Genomic DNA, 24,772 nt, shown 5'->3' with positions numbered 1-24,772 from the left:
AAAGTTCAAAGGTTAGAAGAAGACTCAATATAGATAAATTTGATAGATTAGAAAGGAAGGGTATGAAGATTAACCTTTAATTGATCGTAATAAAAAGTGGTATTGGTATTCATTTTCCATATAACAATTTTAAAAACAACGAAAGGTATGTACCAAGAGTATATATTAAAATGGCTGGATAAACCCATCCAGTTTTGTTAATATAACAACGCTGTTCTTCCCTGGGGTCAAGAACATCTATAACAATAGTTACTGAACATTACAATAATAAAATTACAAATCAAAGTAAGATACTTGACATAAACAATAATGAAAAACAACAACAATGCAAGAAAATATTCCATAACCCACCCTCGCTCATCCCCGAAATCTGCCCTCCACGATGATCCCACACCCCCGCATTGTCACACTATTCCTTTTACAGGATATGAACAGAAAACATAAATTATGATCAACATTACAGCGAGTCATAATATTACATTACTAACACAAGGAAAACAGGAAAAACTGACAAACAAATTGACTTAAAATAGTGTATGACAAATTCATCCTGTTTATGCTTGCAAGAGCCATGGAGATACACATTCCACAAATTCTTTTGAGCATGCCGCCATGATTTGTTTTTAATCTTTCATCTTTTTTGTAAGAAATATATTTGTAGGGTTTTATTGATTAAGCTAATGTATTTTAACAAGCTCCTGTACACACTTCAATTCAAGTAGCTGATATCTTGTATTTCAGACATCTTGTGAAAGGTCAAATAAATACAATCTTAATCGATTAAAGATAAGCCACATCGACTGTGTTAGTGATCAGCCGAATTCAAATCATTATAAATTTTGAAATAAATCTTTATTATTAAAATCAAATCCAGTGTTCGGCTGGCCTTTAACTACTGAAGATCTGCATTTATTCTAAATCCCGGTAAGTTAGAGTGCAAATCATTTATATGAACTAGAATCCTCATCATCATTTCTTTCAGGTATCACTATGAAAATATGAATTTCATAAAATAATGAGTCATAATGAATTTGACGCAAGCGTATCATCATTTCGAGTTCTCTTCTGATCAATGCATACTGATCCTGATCGAGAATGTGTCTATTTTTGTATACCTACCATTGAATTACTGCACGGCTGATTGAGGGAAAGTTGGTTGACTGTTGTATGGGGGTCATGAGGGGTCGTTGACAATGACCACCCTCGGTTCGTCGGAGACTAGGTGAAGTTGACAACTTGATGTGGGGGTAAAATGAGGTTCACTGTAACACAGGGGTGTATATTGGAGTGTATACTAGGGGGTAAGCGGTTATATATTTTATTAAATATATGTACATACAATATCCATGTCGCCTTTGGCCTATTCAAAAGTCGTGTATTTATAAATCAAATTTTGTTGTCATTAAAGGAGAATGAAACTCTTGGAGCAAGTTAGCTTTTGTGAAAGCAGAAAAATCAAAGAATAAGATCAACAAAAGTTTGAGTAAAATAGGACTAGCAATAGAAGAGTTATGAGCATTTGAATGTCGAGATCACTAATGCTATGGAGATCCTCCTTTTGGCAATGCGACCAAGATCTATGATGTCACAGATGAACAACTCTCCCCTTTTGGACACTGAAAATATACCCCAAAACATCTCTTTTTGCTCATTCTAATCATATGACAAAATGATTCATCAATGATATAATGTTGTGAAACCTCTATACTTGTCCTCTCATAAAGAGAACACCTCACCTTGTGATAGACTCTATAAAAGTGAGAATATAAGTGAAATAAGTACTAAAGTAATGAGGGAGTTGTACGTGTGTGACATCACAGATCTTGGTCGCATTGCCAATAGGAGGATCTACATGGCATTAGTGATCTCAATATTCAAATGCTCATAACTTTCTTATTATTCATTCAATCTTCCTCAAATTTTCAACAATATGTTTCTTTGATTTTTCTCTTTGATATGGATTCAGCTGGTTACAAGGGTTTCATTCTCCTTTAAGTTAAATGAATTGTTGAGGATATAGATTACTAATATTGGGCAAGAATACCTTGATCAGTATTCAAGTACTGGCCATATCAAATAAATCGGTCCTAGCTTGTTAGTAGTGAAATCTCATTTTGTGTAAAAATAGAGATTGTAGGCCGATAGATTTAAAGGTCAAATTCATCCCCAGAAAGATGTTGATTTGAATCAATAAAGAAAAATCAAACAAGCATAACGTTGAAAATCGGATGTTAAATAAGAAAGTTATGACATTATAAACTTTCGCTTATTTTTCGGAAACATTTGTATGCACAACTGAGTGATTTTTTTCTATTGTTTGAATTATATAATATTTCAAGTTTTACAGATTTGACGACAGTAATGACCAAATTGACTGGACCATAAAATGTTGATGCAGCTCAACATGTCCAGGAAAGAAAAAAACTTTGTTTCACATTACAATGGGGAGAAAATTAAAATATTTCATATAACTAAATATAAGTGAAATAGTGAGTGGGTGATGTCATCAGTCCCCTCATTGCATATCGACCAGGAGGTGCATACAACTGTTTTGTGAAATTAAGTTAAAATTTAAAATGTCATAACTTTCTTGTTTTACATCCGGCTTTGATTAAATTTTCAGTGTTATGCTTGTTAGATTTTTATCTTTTCATTCAAATCAACTCTCTGTTGGGGTGGATTTGTACCTTTAATTATTAGATAGTCTGGTCTAGCTTTGAAAGAAACATTAAAGAATGTTTATGATCTCTTAATAATCTTTCATCATTTATCCCATCTACTGCATATTCTCATGATGAATGCTGTGAGATAAGATGAGGTTGGTATATAGACGGAGGGTACTAGACCCACCCCATCCTACAGACTGTCACCTATCGACCTCACTCTACTCGGTCCCCCATCCAAGCACCTGTTTTCAACCGATCCTACTCGCGTGGCAGATTAAAACCGACGCGCTCGCATAGTTTCTCTTACATCCCGTACATGACCGAACAACTATTTGCACTTTGATTCACCGCTCGGTCGTTGAAGTCTGACCCCAAACTTGGTCACTTTCTTCAGCCTTCTTGACCCATTTTATGTACATTTCGTTTACTCAATACATTTATATGACAAATTATCAATGCATGCATTTTATTTAGTTGAGTGTACATTATTTCCATCATGATTAATATCTCATGTGTATAGTTCAATGTAATTATCTTATTACTGTTATGTTGGTATTTGTTGTTCTTCTTATTATTCTCTGTAAGGAAGCACCTTGCTCGACAAGCGCATGCAGGGGCAGATCCAGCTTTCGCTAACGGGGAGGGGGGGGGGGGGGGCGATTTTTTTAAACCTATATATTTTCCCCGATCAGCCGCTCAAAGTTGATTTTTATTTGTTTCTTTGAAGGGGTAGTCCTAACGGTCACTTCTTAGCTTTATTCACACAAAACATAAATAAATAACAATCTCATATAAGCCCTAATTGAATTGTACACGCGAAGCGCGAGCTATTTTTAAAGGGAAATTTCATGTATTTTGTCCTGAAAATTGAACATTCTGAGCAAATAATAATAATAATAACGGTATATTTACCCAGGGTAGCCACTTCAGTTCCGAAAACTGTTCTCCCAGCGGGCCCCGCTATTATTATGACTCGGCTAAGCTAGGCTACCTAGTCAGGTGCACTCAGCTTTTTTGAAGAATTACTTCCTGCCGGTACCCATTTACCTCACCTGGGTCGAGTGCAGTACACTGTGGATGAAGTCAGCATTGATTGTGATCGTAAAAACAAGATGTGTATGTAACTAAATAATTACTGCGAGCGACAATCGCGAGCAGTAAACAGACCTTAAGGATTGTTTGCAGTTATCCATGAAAACGATACATATTTCAACAATCAAATAATGCTCGTGCGAAGCGCGAGCTGAACATTTTTTGAAATTTTGACCTAAAATTTGACATTCTAAGCACTTTTTGTAATCATAAACAGGATAAGTATATAACTTAGCATTTCATGCGAGCACGAAGCGCGAGCGAAAAGATGAGATTTAGACCTAAAAGCGGGACACATTAATCATGTTTCGTTAATCACGAAAAGGATGACTAATTGGTATCTTCCTATATTAATAATGCGAGCGCGAAGCACCAGAAGAACATTTTTTTATATTCTGATATTAAACTAGATATTCAAGCACGTTTTGAATAAAGAACATACTGCGCATCTTTGAGATTTAGACCTAGAATCTGGGCATTCTAAATACTTTTTTTTATTAATCAATAATGCGCGAGCTGAAAAAAAATGATGGCGATCTGAAGAGGGACAATCACTATTTCAAGCATCGTAGGAAAATTGTAAAGTGAATATAGATCGTACTTCACAAATGATGCTAGCGCGAAGCGCGAGCCGATTTAATTTAAATTATTATTTAGACCTAGCACCCGGATAAATTGTAAGGACATTTTGCCATCATAATATGAAAATGACTATTTTTCCCCATTCCTCTTCCTAAGCGCGAGATGAAACTTGTCGATATCGATATTCCATTCTGAAAAAGGGACAATATCATTATTAGGAATTGAATCATGAAACTGCTACCTTATTTATCAATCTAATATTAATGAGCGCTCAAAATCTGTGGACATGGTGGATATTAAGGCCTGAAAACCGGACATTTTAAGCATTCTTTAAATATTGTTTTACGGCCTACTTGTGCGCATATGGCAATCCTCCTATGCAGAGCTAATCGGCCGTTACTGGAGTGCAGTAGACCAATGTACAGGAGAATGTCTTGATGCGGGCGCAGTTGCGGTAGCGTGGTTTGCCTTCATGTGAACCAACAGAATGCGGTGCCACTGCATGCGAGTAGGCCTGTGGGTGTCGGGCCGACCGTTACGAGGCCGTAAATTAAACATGGTTTTAATACCTCCTTCATACTTTTTTTTTCAACGTTTCTCTCAAGTTAAAAGGACATTTTTGTTGGCCAAATAATAGGTGGGGTGCGGGGCCGGCTCGACCCCTCCTTGGATCCGCGCCTGAAGCGCAATCTTTTTGAGGTGTTACCTGTTTTTCCCCTTTGTACATCTTTTTATTGTAACATCCGAAATAAATAAATGAATTAAATTGAATTGAACCTCGAACAGATTACCACACGTCACATCTTATTGCACTATGTTCACTGGTTTATTAACATGGTTTCGTTGAGTGTTGGCGAAATCATTTGAAGTTAGACCACCATATTTCTTATTAAACTTTCTTGAATTACTTAACATTTTTACTCCTTCTACTTAATGCCAAACATATAAAACGTTTATAACCCCTAAGTTTTGGCTCTCTTAGTCGATCAGAAATTTCTGAAATACTATAGTGCAGCTTATCCAAACCTTCTAATCCTCCATTTATTGATCCATTATACAACTGATACACCATGCTTACCTTGATAAAGTATTAACAATTAATTTGAAAATTATAATGTAGTTGAATTTCAGACTGTATGTCAGCAGTTACCATGTCCGACCCTATATCATTGTATATAGGCCTGTGATTTATATAGAATGAATATCAACAGTCGCGATGTTACGGACTTATCCAACGTGTACATTATTTCATAAACACCATTGTAAAAATAAGTTCTTACTTTGAAACGATTTGGATCCATCGCAACTCTTCATAGGTTTATTTTTTACACAATACTAACACACAAACAAAACACTTCTCGGCTGACGAATGTGCACGATGGGCATGTTTTCTAAAATTATTCTTCATTTCTTATTCCTCGAACATTATAGTTTTTAACTTTTCTTGTACAAGTTGTTTGTATGTATAGAAACTCTAAGAATGCTTTGTTTTATCCTCAATCCATCTAAAACTCACGTCCCCTAACCATCGGCCATCCCCTCCGAAAGAGACCTAAACGTCATCCCTCCCCTCCGATCATGCCCATAGAGACCTAACCATCGCCCCTCCCCTCCCACAGAGACCTTATCATCCCACCTGCCCTCCCACAAGGACCTAACCATCGCCCCTCCCCTCCCACAGAGACCTTACCATCCCACCTGCCCTCCCACAGAGACCCAGCCATCGCCCCTTTCCCTACCATTCTGACCTAATCATCGCCCCTCCCCTCCCACAGAGACCTTACCATCCCACCTGCCCTCCCACAGAGACCCAGCCATCGCCCCTTTCCCTACCATTCTGACCTAATCATCGCCCCTCCCCTCCCACAGAGACATCACCATCACCATCGCCCCTCCCCTTCCACCGAACCTAACCATCGTACCCTCCCCTCCCACAAAGACCAAACCATCGTATCCTCCCCTCCCAAACAGACCTAACTACAGCTACATCATCTGGGTAGCTCTTGCAATGCAATATAATATATATATATAAATAGTTTTTGCGCTATATAAATGAATATTATTATTTAACTAACACCCTTCCCTCCCATAGAGACCTAACCATCGTACCCTCCCCTCCAACACAGACCTAACCATCACCCCTCTTCTCCCAAAGATCTTACCATCGCCCTCCCCTTAGAGACCGATCCATCGCCCCTCCCCTTCTATAGAGACCTATCCATCGCCCCTCCCCTTCTATAGAGACCTCACCATCGTACCCTCCCCTCCCACAGAGACCTAACCATCGTACCCTCCCCTCCCACAAAGACCTAACCATCGCCCCTCTTCTCCCAAAGATCTTACCATCGCCCTCCCCTTAGAGACCTATCCATCGCCCCTCCCCTTCTATAGAGACCTAACCATCGCCCCTCCTATTCTATAAATAATAATACATAATATAGGATTTGTATAGCGCACGTATCCACCTTGCTAGGTGCTCAAGGCGCTCCTATATTACCCCGGCTAAGCTAGTCTACCGATTCTGGTGCGCACAGTTTTTTGAGGAATTACTTCCTGCCGGTACCCATTTACCTCACCTGGGTCGAGTGCAGCACAGTGTGGATAAATTTCTTGCTGAAGGTAAACACGCCATGGTTAGGATTCGAACCCACGACCCTCTGTTTGAAAGGCGAGAGTCAGAACCACTAGACCACGATGCACCACCTCTATAGAGACCTAACCATCACCCCCATCCCCCAGAGACCGTTGTTTATACACTAACTTCCTTCTTTCACATGTAAATTGTACCTGTCAATACTTTATTTATAAATATTTGTGTATACCTGTCAATACTTAGAAATTCGGTTTAGATTCGAGGTTGTGTGGTTACCAGAAGTGAGAAAAACAAATTTTGAGCAAACATACCTTATTCATGTACAGTAATTTTGATAAAATATATGTAGGTTATATTTTAATGTCACATGGGTGTCTACAACTTTGACGAATCTTCTTTACAGAGAAAGACGGGAGAAAGATAAGAAGTTCAACTTTAAAACATTGTTTTCTAATGTAAAGCATTTAATACTTTTCTAGAAGTTGCAATACAATGGAGGCAGCAACTCAGTAAGCAAAGCTTTGACGAGTGCAACGTGACATATAAACAATTTCCATCCAAAGTACATTACATTTGGGGAAAAAACGAAAACAAAACAGAGCAACTTTATACGCATTATATCAAATGAAGCAGCAAATAAATCGTCAAACCACTCACCCCACAACTGAAAGTGTTAAATAATAGTATTTTGATATAATAATGTAATTATACTCATTTTCTGAGGTATTTGGTACTCTTTATTTCATATCACAATTAAAGGGGAAAGGCACTCTATTAAAGTAGGCGGATGCTTTGCAGGCATCGATGGTAGATGGTGATTCAACTGCTATTGATCCACAGCCTCGAAGTTTTTATTTTAAAGATATGTTTTTATTAATAAAAACCTCTTCTCTGTATACCTTAATCTAATATATAAATGCAAATCCCAAATAATCACACACGAAGGAATTATTTGATAATGATTTTTATTAACTCCATGATGACACTTTTCCCCAAGTCTATATTCTGCAAATTGACAAAAGACACACTTGATCATTGATCATCCAGGCGACACAGTAATCCACGTAGAATTTGCATCAGAATTGTTCTATTTAAATTTTAGAATAAAAACAACCTGGCTTTCACATGCTTCTTTGAAACTAGGTCGCTTTGCTCCCTCGCTAACTTATGTTTTGAAAAATTTACGTATTCTTGATCCTTCTCCCCGGAAAAAAAAATATGCGTTTGGCTACGAAGCCGCATGCTGAGGAAAAGACCCTTTTCTGGTCCTTTTTTCTGCAGTCACGTCACATTCACACACACCAAAAACAACGACTGTAGCGTTTCAGAAACCATGAACGTACGTGCATCTATAATAGACCATGGTAAATACTGAGTGATGGAGGTGGAAAGGACAAGAAAGAAATACATATCTTCTTCCTTCCGATTCCCTGATAAATATCACATGTAGTAATAATCCCAGAGCTTTAGTCGGCCTTGCCATGGGTTAGCCCGCCCGTCTCACCGGGCGATGATACCCTTACAACACCGCTACAGGTGGGCTCCATATGTTGGTCTCAATGGTCTGGTTTTCCAAATGGAATGGTGTTCTAACTGAGCATGGTGTATATCGTATCGTTCTCTCAGTATGGATGCACCCATCCCATTCTTCCAGAAAATTGGAATAGGATTGTGGGTATATTTAGTTGACAGTTTTCGTAAGAAAAAAACCCCTTAACTTACAATATGGTCCTTAAAAAGAACACTGAACATGGGTGATCTCTGGTATTTGATTTTGAAAATGAACTGTTCAGATTTATCTCCATAATTTATTCATACTTGAACAATTCAGACAGAAACTTATAATTACCGGTACTATAGACATACACCGACCAGTACGATTTCCGCAAAATTACATGCATATTAATATCAATTACAGGTGTACATAACGAGGTACTATGTTCTTAAAACTGTATGAAGACAAGTGGTAGCATAAAATGCCCACGATGTAAAATTGATGAGTAGTAAGAAATGTTTCTAAGCACCTTGTTTCAACATGTAACCAGCTTGGTTGTTAAGAATGAGGGGTGCATGGGACACTCTTCATGAACAAACGTGCAGATCTACAATTAATAGGTTAAGTCGAATTGAGATAGTTTCATATAATTATTTTCTTCTGGAAACGTTTACCTCCTTTATAACTATATAAACACAAAAACACGTATAAACACGTATGATAATAGCCATATCTTATACTGCACCATGCGCGTATTTTCCACATGTTTTGTTTGTTTCAATGGTCACGCACAAACAGTGAAATGTGTTTTTATCAGAACTTAAACTTCTTAATCAATTATGATGGGGTGGGGAAAGGTGGCGGACACCCCCTATACTACTCTATCGCGCCTATGCATGGATCCGCTTATTCCATGGTGAAAATTTCAGTTCCAATGTTACCCAAAGTCAACAAATTAACAAAAAGATCACGAAATTTATTCATTTTTGTAAAAAAAAATCAACAAAATGTTTGATATGATCGAAATTTTATTTTAAGATTCCGATTTCTCAGCATGTCTACGCGCAGCTTTTCAATCTCGATTAACATTGTTAGCAATTCAAATGAAATCTGATAATCAGGATAATGTGATTTGAATAAAAAAATATTGCCGATATCATTTTCGAATTATTTTTACATGAATGTAGGCTAGATAATGGAGATTTGTATATGTCGTAAATGATATAGGACTAGTTGCCATAGAAACCAGACATCTAAAAGTAATTATTTTTCCACCATCGTTTCATATAATACGTTTCAGTCTTACTTTCAAAGGCTTAGATTTAATGTTCTCAGTTTGGAATAAAATGAAAACTGCAAAAGACTTGGCTTTAATCCTTCAGTGAAATGGTAAGACACATCTAATCCATTTCTACTCTCAAATGTGGAATTTGCCTAAGCGTGTGATTTTCTTTAAGATTTTAAAGTTCCTGAAACATTAATGGAAATCTTTTATAATAAATTTACATTGAAAGTATAAGAGAAGGAAATTATTCTGAAAGTTTGTTCATATTTTTATGTTCAAGACTTACTTTTAAAGGCTTTGATAATAAATCGCTCACATGAAAAGAAGGTAGCAGCAATCTACAACACACACGTCGTGAGCCTTTGTAGTTGCACTAAAATAATAAAGTAATGAAAATGCTTAAGACCTTTTCTACTTCAATTTGGATTTGGGATTATCATGATTTTAAAATGGAAGAAACATGGGAAGGGGTTGGGGTTAGTTAAAATAAATCCGGAAAAAGTAAATCCCTCTAAAACTAAGTCTCATCCTCAAGTAATGAATTTAGAAAGAATATATCAACATATCTTCAAATTCATATTGCACAGGGTGAGATTTAAAAGGTTTCGAACATGGAGGAGATATACCTGAAATTGCTTTTTATTTCATGTTACTTGGGAAAAGATCTCAGCCTCTGCAAAAAACTTTCTTGATCATGTTAGTAGTATTTGGAGGACTATCATGAATTTCTAATCTTGATGCTGTATATAGGTCCATGCATCATTCATGTCATTCTACTCACAGGAGATTGCCCTGTGAAGGGTAATCCAACTATGGTCATTAATTTTTGTTTGAGAAAGGAGGAAAATAAGTAACGCAGAATGATTAAAGTTTAAAAGAAATCGGACAAGCATTGATAAAGTAATGGCTGTTTTCAAATTGACATTCCTATAGACACAAACTGGCAACTGGGTACGTAAATTATGACAAGTGGTGTGGACAATTTTCCCATAGGCCATGTACTTAATTATTAGGGATTTGGTTTTCTATTACCTATTCCGCCGGGGCAGTAATCAAAATATAACACATGTAGCATATTTTTTTTATATCCTCATGAAATAAAAATGTACTTTGAAGTTGAACTTAAAACAAAAATTATGACATTTTAGCCATGTTTTATGTATTTGAAGAGTGGTCCTTGCCTTTCATCGCTATGACATTTTGAAAAATTCATAACCTTCTTTTGTCAGATAAACTTTCACCTACACTCTTGTCTGATTTTCTTCTAAAAACAACATACAATTTTGGTTTGATTACCTTTGAAGCATAAAAATAACACACATTTATTTCTTTGCTTTATTACATTTGCATGAAAACTGTAAAACTTTGGGCACATGGGTAAGTAGAATTTCCATACGCATATGAGTTTCGAAAGACTTTTTTCTGAGCATGCCAAATATCTTGTTATTTTCATATCAATGTCATTGACCTTCTACGCCATGGAATTGATGAGATTAAAATTGAATGAAATGGTAATAATGAAACCACCAACGGAAAACGAAAGAAAAGCATTCTCTTGTCTTTCATTTGCCGTTAGATGTCATGGATGTGAAAAAGAATTCGCGGAGAGCGGCAAGGTTTATATAAAACTACTGTCCTTCAATTGGTGGAATAAATTAGGGTTTTTTGGCGTAACACGCTTGACGCACGACATGTATACACCCTTAAGCAAAAGATATGATCGTGACTTCAGACTTGTCTGGGGAATTACAATCTCACCTTCCTACGAGGAAAAAATCCGAAGGAGGTACTTATTTCAAGGTTTGTGAATCTATCTTACATTACTTAAAAAACACGGGAAGTATCACGGTACAAGTACCTTGCTGAAAAATCAACAACTTTAAATGTTTGTTTTTTCTTTCCTTTTTCAAAGTCCTCTTACTGAGTGTAAGTGACCGGAATTATAGTCACCGCGGGATAGAACGCGTGCGTTAATGGATTAATTCGTTATAACACATGCCAAAGGGTTAGCACTCGCGAGTTTTTGAGTGCTTGGTGGATGTAAGAGGGTTACAAGGGGGCGTTAATATCTGGAAGTAAAATCAATCTCTGAGATTAAAGTAACTCAAATTCAGTGGTAGAGAAACATCTAAGCTCCATCACATTAAATGATAGGAAAACCCGAGGAGTGTGTAATTCTAGATGTTGTGAGCTAGGGTTGTTAGTTTAATCATGTATCTTTCCATCTCATGATTCGATTTCTATCATAACATCCCTTTTTGTGAATAGTGTACAGTTTCTTGCTCATCAAATCTAAAACCTAGTTGCTGATCTCTCCTCCCTCTCTTCCTCCATCCACTCACCATCCTTATGAAATGTTGGTGCTTCAGACATCATATGCATTAACCGATCCATGAAGTCGTTTACACGTACAACTTTATAATTAGGTATACCATTACAGAGACCAGACCATAATGCCTGCTAACCACACAAGGCCGACAGCGTCGATTTCATAACTGATGATAGAGAATTATGACTGGTCGTTATTTTTTGTATAAAATACTGTAATAAACAACTCACAAATTTGAGAGTCTAGAGCGAGTTTGTGACAGGAATATTGATCTTACATGTCTAATGATCTGCCTGATTCTAATGATAAAGAATAAACACCACCATCAACACTCTAAACCATCATGAACATAGATCAGAATGATCAGGATTATAATATGATTCTAGATAGAATCACAGCTGATACTTTGCTTCTGCTGTCATGATTATGACTGCTCGGAAATATATTTTTAAACATTGCAAAGTTTTAATATCTTGATGTTGATCAATATTCCTTTTTACAAAACACATTTTTACCTAAAACTAGAATGAAATGATTTAGAATATATTGACCTTATTGGTAGATAACTTATTGGTTAAAGCGTCAGGAAAATCTTTAGCTTCACATTTAGACTTCAAAGGTTTATGTGTACATAAAACCATAAATAACTTCAGCAAGAGTCATAATTATAAAACATTCTAGTCCACTCCTACCTTTATCACAATATCATTGAAACGTCTAAACCAAAGTCTTATAATCGAAGAGAAAATAATAAGCTTATATCTTTGTAGTCGATTTACCGTACTTAACTACTGTATATAGGACGTGTGGTAATTACAATGAATTAATAAACATTCACTTTATGTTATCAGGGGTAGATGTCGAACAACCGAGTGTAGTCTTTCATTGTCTTTGTGTTTTTCATGTAATACGACTGATAAGAAATCACTTAAATCCAGTGCAAGACTCTTCGGCCAGTATTCTGAATTATGGGGAGCCAAAAATTCTGCTTATATTGTATTTTTATTTATTTACTACTTTGTTTCCCTTTGCTTTCGTAATGAAAAGAATATTTCAGTTATCATTCTGAGAAAGTTGAAAATGATTGGAGAGTCATAAGAATTAATAAATTGAACATGTACTAATAGAGATTTGTGCCCCAATTGGCTCTCCGTATTTGAACGACAACTTCAAACCAGGATTTAATTTAAACCCGAGTTTAGAATACTGGCCTTTGTCCTTATTTTCAAAGTTTTATTTCATTAAATTCATTTTCAGATAAAATGAATGGTTATTTCATAAATCATCATGCTTCAAAGACCTTATCTAAAATATGATGCTCGAATGAAAATGTGAAATGAAGATGTCTGAAGTGAAACACGCGCTCTGCAAAAACACCGGTGTTAATTGCCTGCAGAGAAGTCTTAAACAACACCAGTTTGGTTTTGGTCTAACACCAAATAGGTGTTTATACAACACCAATTAGTATTAAAACATAAATAGTTTGATTCCAAGTAGTATTGTTTCAATACTTCTATGGTGTGGATATATAGATTCCGGGCCGGTGGTAAATCAACACCGGAGTTTTTGCAGTGTGTTATTATTATTTTGTGCGAAACCACTAAGCATGCAACTATAGGATTTACCATTCGTGCATTCTTGAGATTACTGTTCGTAGGGCCTTAATTGAGAAAATGTAAAAATCTCAATTTTTTTCTCAAAAAGAGTTAATATCGATAAAAGACGACATGACTGCCATTCCACTTGTAATATTTGAATACATTAGTTTAATTTTCACTCTTGAAACTTTACCAAAACTTCAACCAGACTTAAAAAAGGGAAATGATAATATTTGTAAGTATTTCTACTTCTCATTGATATTAGTAATGGATTAGTTAATTTCCATATACCATTGCAGGACAGTATTCTAAAACGTGCTATCCAAGTCATAAAGGGTTTTCCTTTATCCATGTAATTCAAGGAAACCGTGACTGGAATCTGATAGCCTTAAGGCTTAGGTAAGATGTGACTTCTGATCAACAAGCTGAACCACCATCTTGATCACATAGTTTTAGCAACCATAGAAGAGGTCCCCCGAGGTGGATAAGAAGACGAAATGTTGTAAACAAACCCAGTGTATTCTTGGTATAATTGTATTCATTCTGGTATCATTTAGATTAAAGTTAAGATTGGTGGATCAGTGGTAGAGCGTCCGCGTAATAAACAGCAGGTCGTGGGTTTGATCCTCGGCCAAGTCATACCAAAGACTTATAAAAATGGGACCTTCTGTCTTCTTGCTAGGCGCTCAGCATTTAGATTGGAGAAGGGTAATAATATGTTATGCAGGGCCCGCTGGTCATGCTGGTAGAGCAGTTTCCTAACTAAAGTGGCTACCCTGGGTAAATAAAACGTCATTATTTTTAGCACACACATACTTCCGGACACCACACACAATTGACATTAGGTCAAGAATTGGTGGTGTCCATTTTTATTGGTATTGGTCACGGAATTTGTTCGATTTAGACAAGGGTAGTGACCTAAATTGATCCAATCAGTCTTATATTCTCCCTTTTAGCAGTTCAGTACGTGTCATTTGGCCACAAAAGTTAGTGGTTTCTCAGAATAATTTTTTTGTACTTAGCGTTTTGCATGAGCTTTATTGGTCAAGAAAACATAACGTGTAACAGGCAAATACGGAATCAACTCCAAATCAAATCAGAACACAGTATTATTGACAAAATCCTATCAGATTCAAGATCACAAAAATAAAAAATGATTTTTTTCTTGTTTTTTTAATGCTAAAATGTAGATTTAGATAATATCCTACGTGAAAGATTATTGCGGTAACCATGACCACATTGGGGTTATCCCCCTTTCTTTATTCATTTGCATGATAGGAAAAGAAGAATTTTTGTCAAGGCATTTTTCTTTCTGTTAAGATTCTGTTGTAAAAGGAAAGAAAGTTAACAAATAAACTTGCACCATTAAACATATCGTTTGGGTTACCACAATACATAATAAAACAAGAAATATAAAAGAAAGCAGATTAAAATAAAATTAAACAAAATATATATTCAAAACAATCGTATGTCAATCATATTGTATGTTGATTCAAGTACCGAGTACCTCTGTGTTTTACTGGTTGAAACTCTCATTGCCTTCAGTCAGAAATAGTACCAATAAGATGTCAATACTATCACTCTCTTTCTCTCTTTCTCTCTCTCTCTGATCGTCAACGATTAGGACTCCCCTCGGCAAACACTTTGATCTCAGCGATGACATCTGACCTTATCACGTGATCGATGACGTACCAAGGGTCAAACGTACCTGCCGTAAGGTAAGTTCTTCGGTAAGCAATAAGGAAACGCTTCTATCAATGCAGTCTAGGAACAGTCGAAATTGAATTATTATTTTGCTATTAAAGCAAACAACAAACATATTAAGTTTATTCCAAATAGATTTTAAAGAATATCTCAGATAGGTGTCCAAAGAGCCACACTTATGAATAGGCAGAATTTTGCCTAGGTCAGAAAGAAAGTATCACAAGAAAGATATATATATAGAGAGAGAAAGAGGGGTGGGGCGAGCGTGCTCTGAAAAGAAAAAAAGGAAGGAAGGAATTAAGTTAAAACACTATTTATGGCAAACAATCTATCTACAAGCTAACTCTTAAAATCCTTGACCTTGTATCATGTACAAACTAGCCCCCGATGGATATCATGGAAACATTACCAATAATAGAGCTTGACAGAGAAAAGTAAAACCAACTCGAGTGAATCCCGCATCGCTCGTAAGAAGTGATTTCATTTTAATAACTACATAATTGTCTTCCTTTCAGTGATATCAATATTCAATATAATTCTGGTCCCTTGTCTGTTGATAGAAACTAACCCATCTTTATTAGTTGGTTGCCATGGGCGTTGTCTTCCCTAAACCTGAACGATTGTATTCACCAAGGAGATAAACCTGAGAGAATAGAGTACATTGCACTCATCCTCACTTAAGTCATAAACGATGAAGCTACTATATTGGGTGTAATACCCTCGTTACACTGACAAACCAACTACAGACCGATCATTTCTATAACGTGATTTCAATGGCTTACTCGTGGTCAGTTGGAAATCGCTTTTATTAGTGTAGCTGCGACATCGTTCATTTACAAAATGACGATGAATAATAATATTAACAATATATTGACAAAGACAGAAACAAATATAATATCCAATCAACAAAGAAAGCATCGAGCTTGTGTCCGAGGGTGGGTATACTCGTGTTTAGGTGTATTGGTGTGTGCGAGTAGCACCTTGAATTAAACGAAAATCAAAGCACTTATAAACAATATACGAATTCTATGATATATTGTAATTACTTCAACTTAAAAAATCCGTTTTATTTTTAAGCTTCTTGGAAATGAACAACACACACACACACACACTTGACAGGCTCTGTCATGTTTGTTTTGAATAAAATGGGGAAAATTTAATTCCGAAGCTATGATGATTATTATTAAAAATAATAATCATCCAATTAGTTTGGATTACTGCATATTGATGATTTCTGTAAACACGGGTATAACTGTATAAATGACCGTTAGATAGTGAACTCTGACAGTTATATTTTTCTTTGGAATAAATTCCCTCTCATCGCATACAGGATATCACAGTTTGACATCAAAATGTAATTGTAAGAGGAGAAACATGTATTTGTGTTGTTTTGAAAGTACCGATACTATCCCTAAAACAGAACAACATATTTTACAAATTCTCAAATGTCAAAGGTGTGATCGTTTGTCTCACCTGTATCTTGCTGTATGATCCTTGAATGTTACACATCTGGTATCAGGTTACATGGATTCAAGCTGAGATACAAAGCTAGGCCGATATGTCACCATACATACTATCACATGGTTTCAGGTGCATATGTTGCGATGAAGGTTAGAATGGAAGTGTGGGAGAGGGTGTATGTGCGCGCGTGAGGGTGTGTATGTGTGTGTGTGTGTGTGTGTGTGTGTGTGTGGGGGGGTTATAATGCATAATATTTATACATTGATAATAGAAATTCTTCAAGAAAATCCATAATGACTCGCACACATCATTAGCATGACACGTAATATATATACAGTATAACAATCCCTGAAATTTAGAAATGGTGGGGCACAATTTAGTAATAATTGAATGTGAAAATATTCATTGAGCTATTTATGTTATAATGAAATAAAAAAGATTACACATCGTCAATCGAGGAAGTACAGAAATTGATAATAATGACTAAATCATGACATATAGGAATCATTCAAAATAAGCAACAGATATCCAGTGGGTAGCTGTCAGGTATTCATCGAGCTTTTAACCATTCACAGTTAAATTGTACAAAAGAATATGTGGACCAGTCATTTTTGCATATTCTTTGTTATGTTGCAGGGGCGGATCCAGCTTTTTATAAATGGGGGGGTTGGGGTGGTATGCGAGGGAGCGTAGCGACCGAGTCCAAGCGAGCGATGCGAGCGAGGGGGGGGGTGTGGGAGGGGGGTGTCCCCCCTCCCACAGTAGGGAAAAATTTTGAAAATCTGTGTGTGAAAATGGCGTTTTCTTGCATCTAAAACACCACTCTTTTTGGTATAGAGGTCGTTGCCAAATTAACCCCCATGACATTTTGTTCGCCCAACCCCCCCCTCCCCCAAAAAGAAATAATAATAATAATAATAATAATAATAATAATAATAAATGAAATAAATACATAGAAATATAATAAAATAAAATTACAAGTTTAAAAAAAAAGATAAGATTTAAAAAAATGGTCCCCGGATTTTTGTTTGGGGGGGGGGGGGGTTGCAACCCCCCAACCCCCCCCCCCTCTAGATCCGCTTCTGTGTTGCATTAATAAAATGATTGTATTTGTAACTAGGTTCACTGCAACATTATGTTTCCAGATCATTCTCATCAACATTACCATTCTTTAGTGAACAATCACTACCAAGCTACTACACATCTCATTTTAGTTTGGCTATATAAAGGCGGCTCCATATGTATTTTGCATTGAATTTGGTTTATCATTGATTTATCATTTGGTTGTTTTTTATGTTTACAAAGTAATTTTCTCACCTTATTTGGGCTTTTTACTTATAATTCATCATGCAATCACAAATCGATCCAAAATACAAATATCTAAAGAATGTGAAAACCATTACAGGGAGAAGAGAGCAAGGAGGGAAACATTTCCATAGATGTTTACAAAATGATTGGCTATAAACTGATACAAAATTGTTTGTCAGTTTACCACGGTCTATCTTTATTTTCTGTTTTCAGACATTCGAAAAATTCGCTAGGGAAAAGAAGTTTTATTTGATGTTTTCAAGTCAAGAAGGACTTTTGATAGCCGCAATGCTCTAGAATACATACATGAGACATTGAGTGGAGGATAATTGGAAGTGAAAACTAACAAAGGTTGGACAATACTTAGCCAAAGCTTCTTGGGCTACTCAATCACCTATTATCAGACCTCAATAAGGTATCAGACTCATTGTGTATAAAGCAACAAATAATACCATTATCATTACACGCATCCTAGCCTTAAGCGCCCCCAATCATCGGCCAGACATTCTCAAAAGATTCGATAATTCCACGATTTCCTATAACTCATCTCATTACCCCTCACAAAATGCATTCGTTTCTACTTTATCTCATTTATCATGATTCCCTTTACAAAATGCAAGTTATAGTATACTGCCGGTTCACATTGATTTAAATTTCACCTTTAATACTCTAGATATCGTCTTTATTTGGACAGCAATACGCAAGATAAGTTGATATTGCATACCATGGGCTGTGCTCCGCAATCATAAACATGTTTTTGTGTAAATGAGAACGGGACAAATTGAAAAGTGTGCAAGGCTGAAATTTGTGGAAGAATCAAGCCGAAGGATGCTCTTTGAAAGAATGCAATTGTAATTCTGTTTTTTTTTTGTAGTTTGTAAGCTAGATATATACGAAACAGAGATATGTCGAGAAGTTGATGATTAAGGTTTATTTGTGGAGTTAAATACCACTTATCATAATCGATGATTCAGTACAGAAGTGACTGTTTGACCATCTCTATCCAGCATGTCCATTGTATCACGAATGAAATATGGGGCCTGTTTCATAAAACCTATTATAATAACAAATTTGCAATAACAATTTAAAGCTACTGAAATCATTCAATTTGATGACTTGAAATGGAAGACATTCAATAGTCAGGCATTCTGAGCTGCCTGAAGCTCAAGTTTATATGTCTTTGCTATACAATCCGGATTATAATTACCACAGATGATCATCTTGACCATAGTGACTAGAATAACATAGATCACAGATCACAATCATGCGCTGTTCTAACTTTCATTTTATACAGGTATTTCTGCCAATTTATTATGTAAAAATAAAGATAATGATGGAAACTCATCAAAATGACTCTCATCTGATTTTATTCTCTGTCTTTTTACACTCATGACTCATGAACAATCTTTTACAAAAAAAGGATAGACAGTGATAATGATAGACTTACAAGATAAATAGCACAGAAACCTTTTACTTCCATAATATAAAGTGATTTCATTATACCGATATTACTTTTGAAACATTTTGTGCAACCATCAAAATAAGCATAACGCATATAACAGCAACACGTGTAATGAACACTATGGAGAGCGAAAACTTAATTTATAACCTTCAGCCCTTACCTTAACCATGTTAACAATGAAGTTTAAATCATATCAATACTATGATATTCAAAGAAGTCAGTGATTTTTAAAAATCAGTATAGCTTACTTAAATAAATTTGATTAATGTTTTTAGTGATAAGTCATCTGGCAATTACTATGATTACTGTGGAATACTTTCACGACTAAAATGAGAAACTCCCTGGCTACTTAGTAAAGATAAATGTATCTAATTATCATCGGCCAGTTGAAGGAAATAAAGAATGGTTAAATGGATTTGACCTCCTCTTCTCGTTGATCATTTGTCACCCATCAAATAATGGCAATTATTGGTACGCAATGGGATTGGTAACTTCCTAGTCGTATTAAATGGGAGGGATACAGTGACAATGATCCTATTTGTCAGAAGCTAATGACCACCTTTAAATCACACTTGTCAATAATCTGTGACTTGAGTGGATGATTTACCTGTAAAGTATATCTGGGGTTTAAAGATACAGGAAGGAAGTTATAAGAATTACAAATCTTCATCAGTTATGATTTATATTTGTAGGTTGGTGTATATCCAGTGAAAGAGGATTTAACTTTTACGCATGTACCTATTGATGAAGCAACGTTGGTTTTCCAAAAACTTATTTTGGAATTCAGTAATCTGTTATGTTAATTATAAAAAAAGCACACATCAATATATTCTTAAAACACCTTCAAAGAATGGCTGCTCCTGTATATATATATATATATATATATATATATATATATATATATATATATATATATATTGGCGAAGAAGCTCAAAAAGCATTGAAGCTAGAGACGTAGCCTGGATTTCTTCAACTTTTATTAGTACAAGCTTTCGGCCATTTAGTTGGGCCTTCTTCAGGTATCTGAAGATGTAAAAGACATAATGGCTTTACAATTACCATGCATATATTTGGATTAATTTACTAAATATAGGTATATCTTAAAAGAAAATGTTTTACATCGGTAATGTTTAATTAGGATTAAAATCAATTAAGTTTACGCAGATTTTTATTACAAACATTTTTTTGAAAGTTATGTGTGCTGTATATATATCCCAAAATGTATAATAATACATATATCTCAAAATAGTATATATCTCAAAAGAAGTTGTATTGCATTGGTAATGCTTAATTAAGATTATCCAAAAGCTATTAAAAGAGATTAAGTTTGCACAGATTTTTATTACAAATATTTTATGAAAGTATATAGACATATTGTGGTGTGTGTACTGTATAATAGATATTGAGTACATATTAAGGAAAGGTATTGATTCATATACATTCGCGTCTAAGCACGTGAACATGCTTTTTGAGCTTCTTCGCCAATATATTACTCACTGAAGCGCCCACGCAATGTTTAGGTCCTTGCTCATCACAATTGTATGTGTGTGTGTGTGCGGGGGTGTGTGTGTGTGTGTGTGTGTGTACATATATGTATTAATATACGTTTATATTCTGATAGAGATAAAGTGATAAAATGAAGAGATATAGAGAAATATAAAAGATTGAGAGGGGGAGAGGGGGTGGATAAGAAGGGTGGTCTCCTCTGACACGGAGTAACCTCGCGATGTCCAACCTTTGTAGTGTTACCGACAAGCCTTCAAAGAGAGAATTCACCTTTTCTCTTCTATACTATCCCTCTGTACAAATACCAAATATCTTTTCACTCTTCTCTATTCTTTCTACTAGAAAGAAGAAAAACCACCATATATTATGCAGGAGCACCCAACAACTACCCCTGCTCTCTTCGTTGGGCTTCCCATAAGCCGCTTTCAGAGCTATCGTTATAATGAGTTTTTGAATAGAAACCTATTGCTCTTACAATACGATTACAATAGTGTTTTGAACGCGATTATAGGCCTCATCGACAGACGGACGAGCCATACCCAGATAAACTATAGAAATACAAACTTAGCTTTTGCGTCAATAATGCAAGATCTTTAATGCCCATCTCACTTATCTTTTTTTTATCGCTCACTAGTATCATTCTTATGATCTTTACAAGTATGTTACCGTTTTACATTCGTCTACTTAATATGTCCTTTTAGCTTACGTAAAGCTAATAATTACATTATCCCATTCTCATAATAATTGGAACAGGATAAGACTGATTTCGCTGCCTTGGAGGGGCTGAATAACAAAAGTCAAAGGAATTTCAGTGAAAAAATTCCTCCACATTTTTTTGGCAAAATGTGGGTTTAAATAATCCTTAATGGAGATGAGAACTTTGATATTAAAACATTCTTCCGATGGGATACTGCCCTAAATAGCCAACCGTTCCATAACAAGAAATAAATTAATGTTTCTGAGAGAATGATGAAATGAGAGCATCTTATGTTTGTATTTTTTATCGAATATAATTAATCTTGACTCTTGCAAGAAAAGACATTATCAATAAAGTTCATGTTTTCTCCTTACCATTTATCCTTATCATTTCTAAAATTCCTTTTCAGATTAAACGTTATCTTTGAAGGTTACCAAATAAAGAAAACTCAATTCTGTTCTTCAACATAAACAAGAATTATTAATTTAGATTAAAAAGGGAGACTAAACATTAAATATATATTAAAATGACAATTTTGACAACATAAGACTAACTATATATATTTTATCAATTTCTTGCAGGGCCCTCAACTTACATAGTACAATAGTTCATAAATGTACCGTTTACCCCTGGTAAATAAATACACAATTTCATATGTAGGCGGATGAATACGAAGGCCAATGATAGTATCATTGGATTGAATACGAAGTAGGAAAATCTCTTCTTACTTCGTGAATTAATGTCCTACAATCGATATCTTTAATTTCTCTCAGAATTTTACTAGGAAATTCACTGAATAGTACAAAAATCCACACAAGAAACAAAAATCGTGAGTTCTTGCTATTGTATTCTACCCTGATGTATCGAGGGACCATAAAGTGTTACCCCCTTCAATTACCCCCTTCTGACTCTGGATGAAGCAAAGGGGAGGGGCATGGTATCAATAGAGGTATTGATGCGCACTTAAGCGAGTTATTTTCCTCAATCGACCGATAAGTTTTCACCCATTTTCTAGCACCTTCATCGTGTCTCATACCGACTTCTCTAACTCTACTGATGATTTGAGTCGTTGGATTAGAAACATATCACTTACACATTTAAGAGGGTTAAACCAATTTTTAATACCGTTGTAATGGTTGCATTGATCTGGCAGTGTCTTTCCATATATTTTACACAAGCTATAAAACTGGAGTATCATATCAACACTTTAGCTGGACGAGATATTTTCATATGTTCAAAAGTGTTAATTAACGATATAATTATATTGGTAGCAATTGTTATTGTTAGATTAAAAAAATACTTGATATTTTCATATATTAAAGTACAAGATTATTTCCGTTCATTTTGAAAGAGTGTTCCATTTAACACTATTTTTAGAGCTTATAATAACAAAAGTAGGACGAATGTAAAAATGAAATACGTCAATTTTTCGGTTTCAGATTTATATTTCAAATTTATCGGTAGGGCTAAATATTTCGAAGAAAGTCAGGAACATAATTATAAGCGTTGCTCTAAAATCTCTTAAGTAGTTTGAAATGATATAAACACTTAATGAGAAATAATAAAAATCATAGGGGAGGACTGGTAGTTTTATTTTTGTAAATTGTCAATTATCAAAGGTTTAAGGTAGAGGAACATATTACAAGACTCCAATAATAGCTATTGTCATCCATTGTTAAAAGGGTCAAATGAGCTAGACACATGCAACTCAATATAACCACTCTTTACTGCCAAAAAAACTTGCTTTGGAAATTGTTGTTAATCATGTTTGTACCGCAAGTATTATGGTATTTATTCAAAGTATCAAAATATCGTCGCAGTATTATGTAAAGTAGGTGTTCTTCAACACTGCCTCAAGTGTCATTACTCTCTCCTTCCCAAAGGGGTATAATCATCCCTTTGGGTAAATGTTTTAATATGTGTTTGAATTGGAAGACATGTGAACGACCCTGCCTCGTCTCTTTTCTCATTATTCTGAGGTCTTGGTTCTGTCCATTTTGTAAAGCGACACTTTGTGTCTATTGACTGATGCACATATCTTTATTCTATTGGATTCGTGATCGTCCTTGTTTTTTCCCCCTTCTCCAACCGACTTGCTCCCTCTCATCTACCGCTGATTGTCTCTGGTAGCCATAATGTCGTCACTATTATACCAAACATTCCAAAAGTGACACTTTCCCTAATAATATAACGTGCTTACTTGCTATTACGATATGAATACTTTCATCCCACGTCTGTCCATGCATGTATCGATTTAAACTATGTGACAATCAAAATGAAAGAAGGATAAAACATAACCGTTTATTCGATCGCCAAATGTTAATGTCCTACCCAGGGGCAGAGGTAGGATGATTTCAAAGGAATGGGTGGTGAGACAACATAACAAGAATCTTTTATATACATGTTTCGAGAAATTGCTTCATCTGTGACTTTCTTTTGATCTGATTCAAGGACTTTCATATTTTAAAATAGATTATCAATATATATCTGGTGAAAATATTATTTTATTCAAATAACAACGACATTATTAATTAAAAATTGTAGGTGTTTAAAAAAAATCGTTGGTACCTATAACTAGTACATTGTCCACATTTTTCACAACAAAACCCCTACAAACGTGTGGATAATTTGAAAGAAATTAATAAAAATATCAAGTTGAACAGACTTTTATCAGTAGATGTGTGGATATAAAAGTTTATGAACTTTTAAATCTTCATTTTAGATGATAGTCTGATCTATCATGGTATAAAAGTTAGTCAGAGTGAAAGTTTTTGTATTTTCGCATTCTATAATCAATGCCCTAAAAGTCAAGAAATTTGCTTAAAGGGAATTCATGGTATATTAATTTTATTTCATTTATTCATGTGCAACATTTTAATTCTAAGGCGGTTCCGATTTGTTATTTACTATCGATTTAATTTCCTTATTCAACACAAAAATGCGGTTCATGGTACGTCGTTAATTTTTAATATAATATTTGATGTCTCTTATATA

Source organism: Lytechinus pictus, chromosome 2 (assembly GCF_037042905.1).
Source record: "Lytechinus pictus isolate F3 Inbred chromosome 2, Lp3.0, whole genome shotgun sequence".
Taxonomy (NCBI): domain Eukaryota; kingdom Metazoa; phylum Echinodermata; class Echinoidea; order Temnopleuroida; family Toxopneustidae; genus Lytechinus; species Lytechinus pictus.
Note: the sequence above shows the minus strand (reverse complement) of the source record.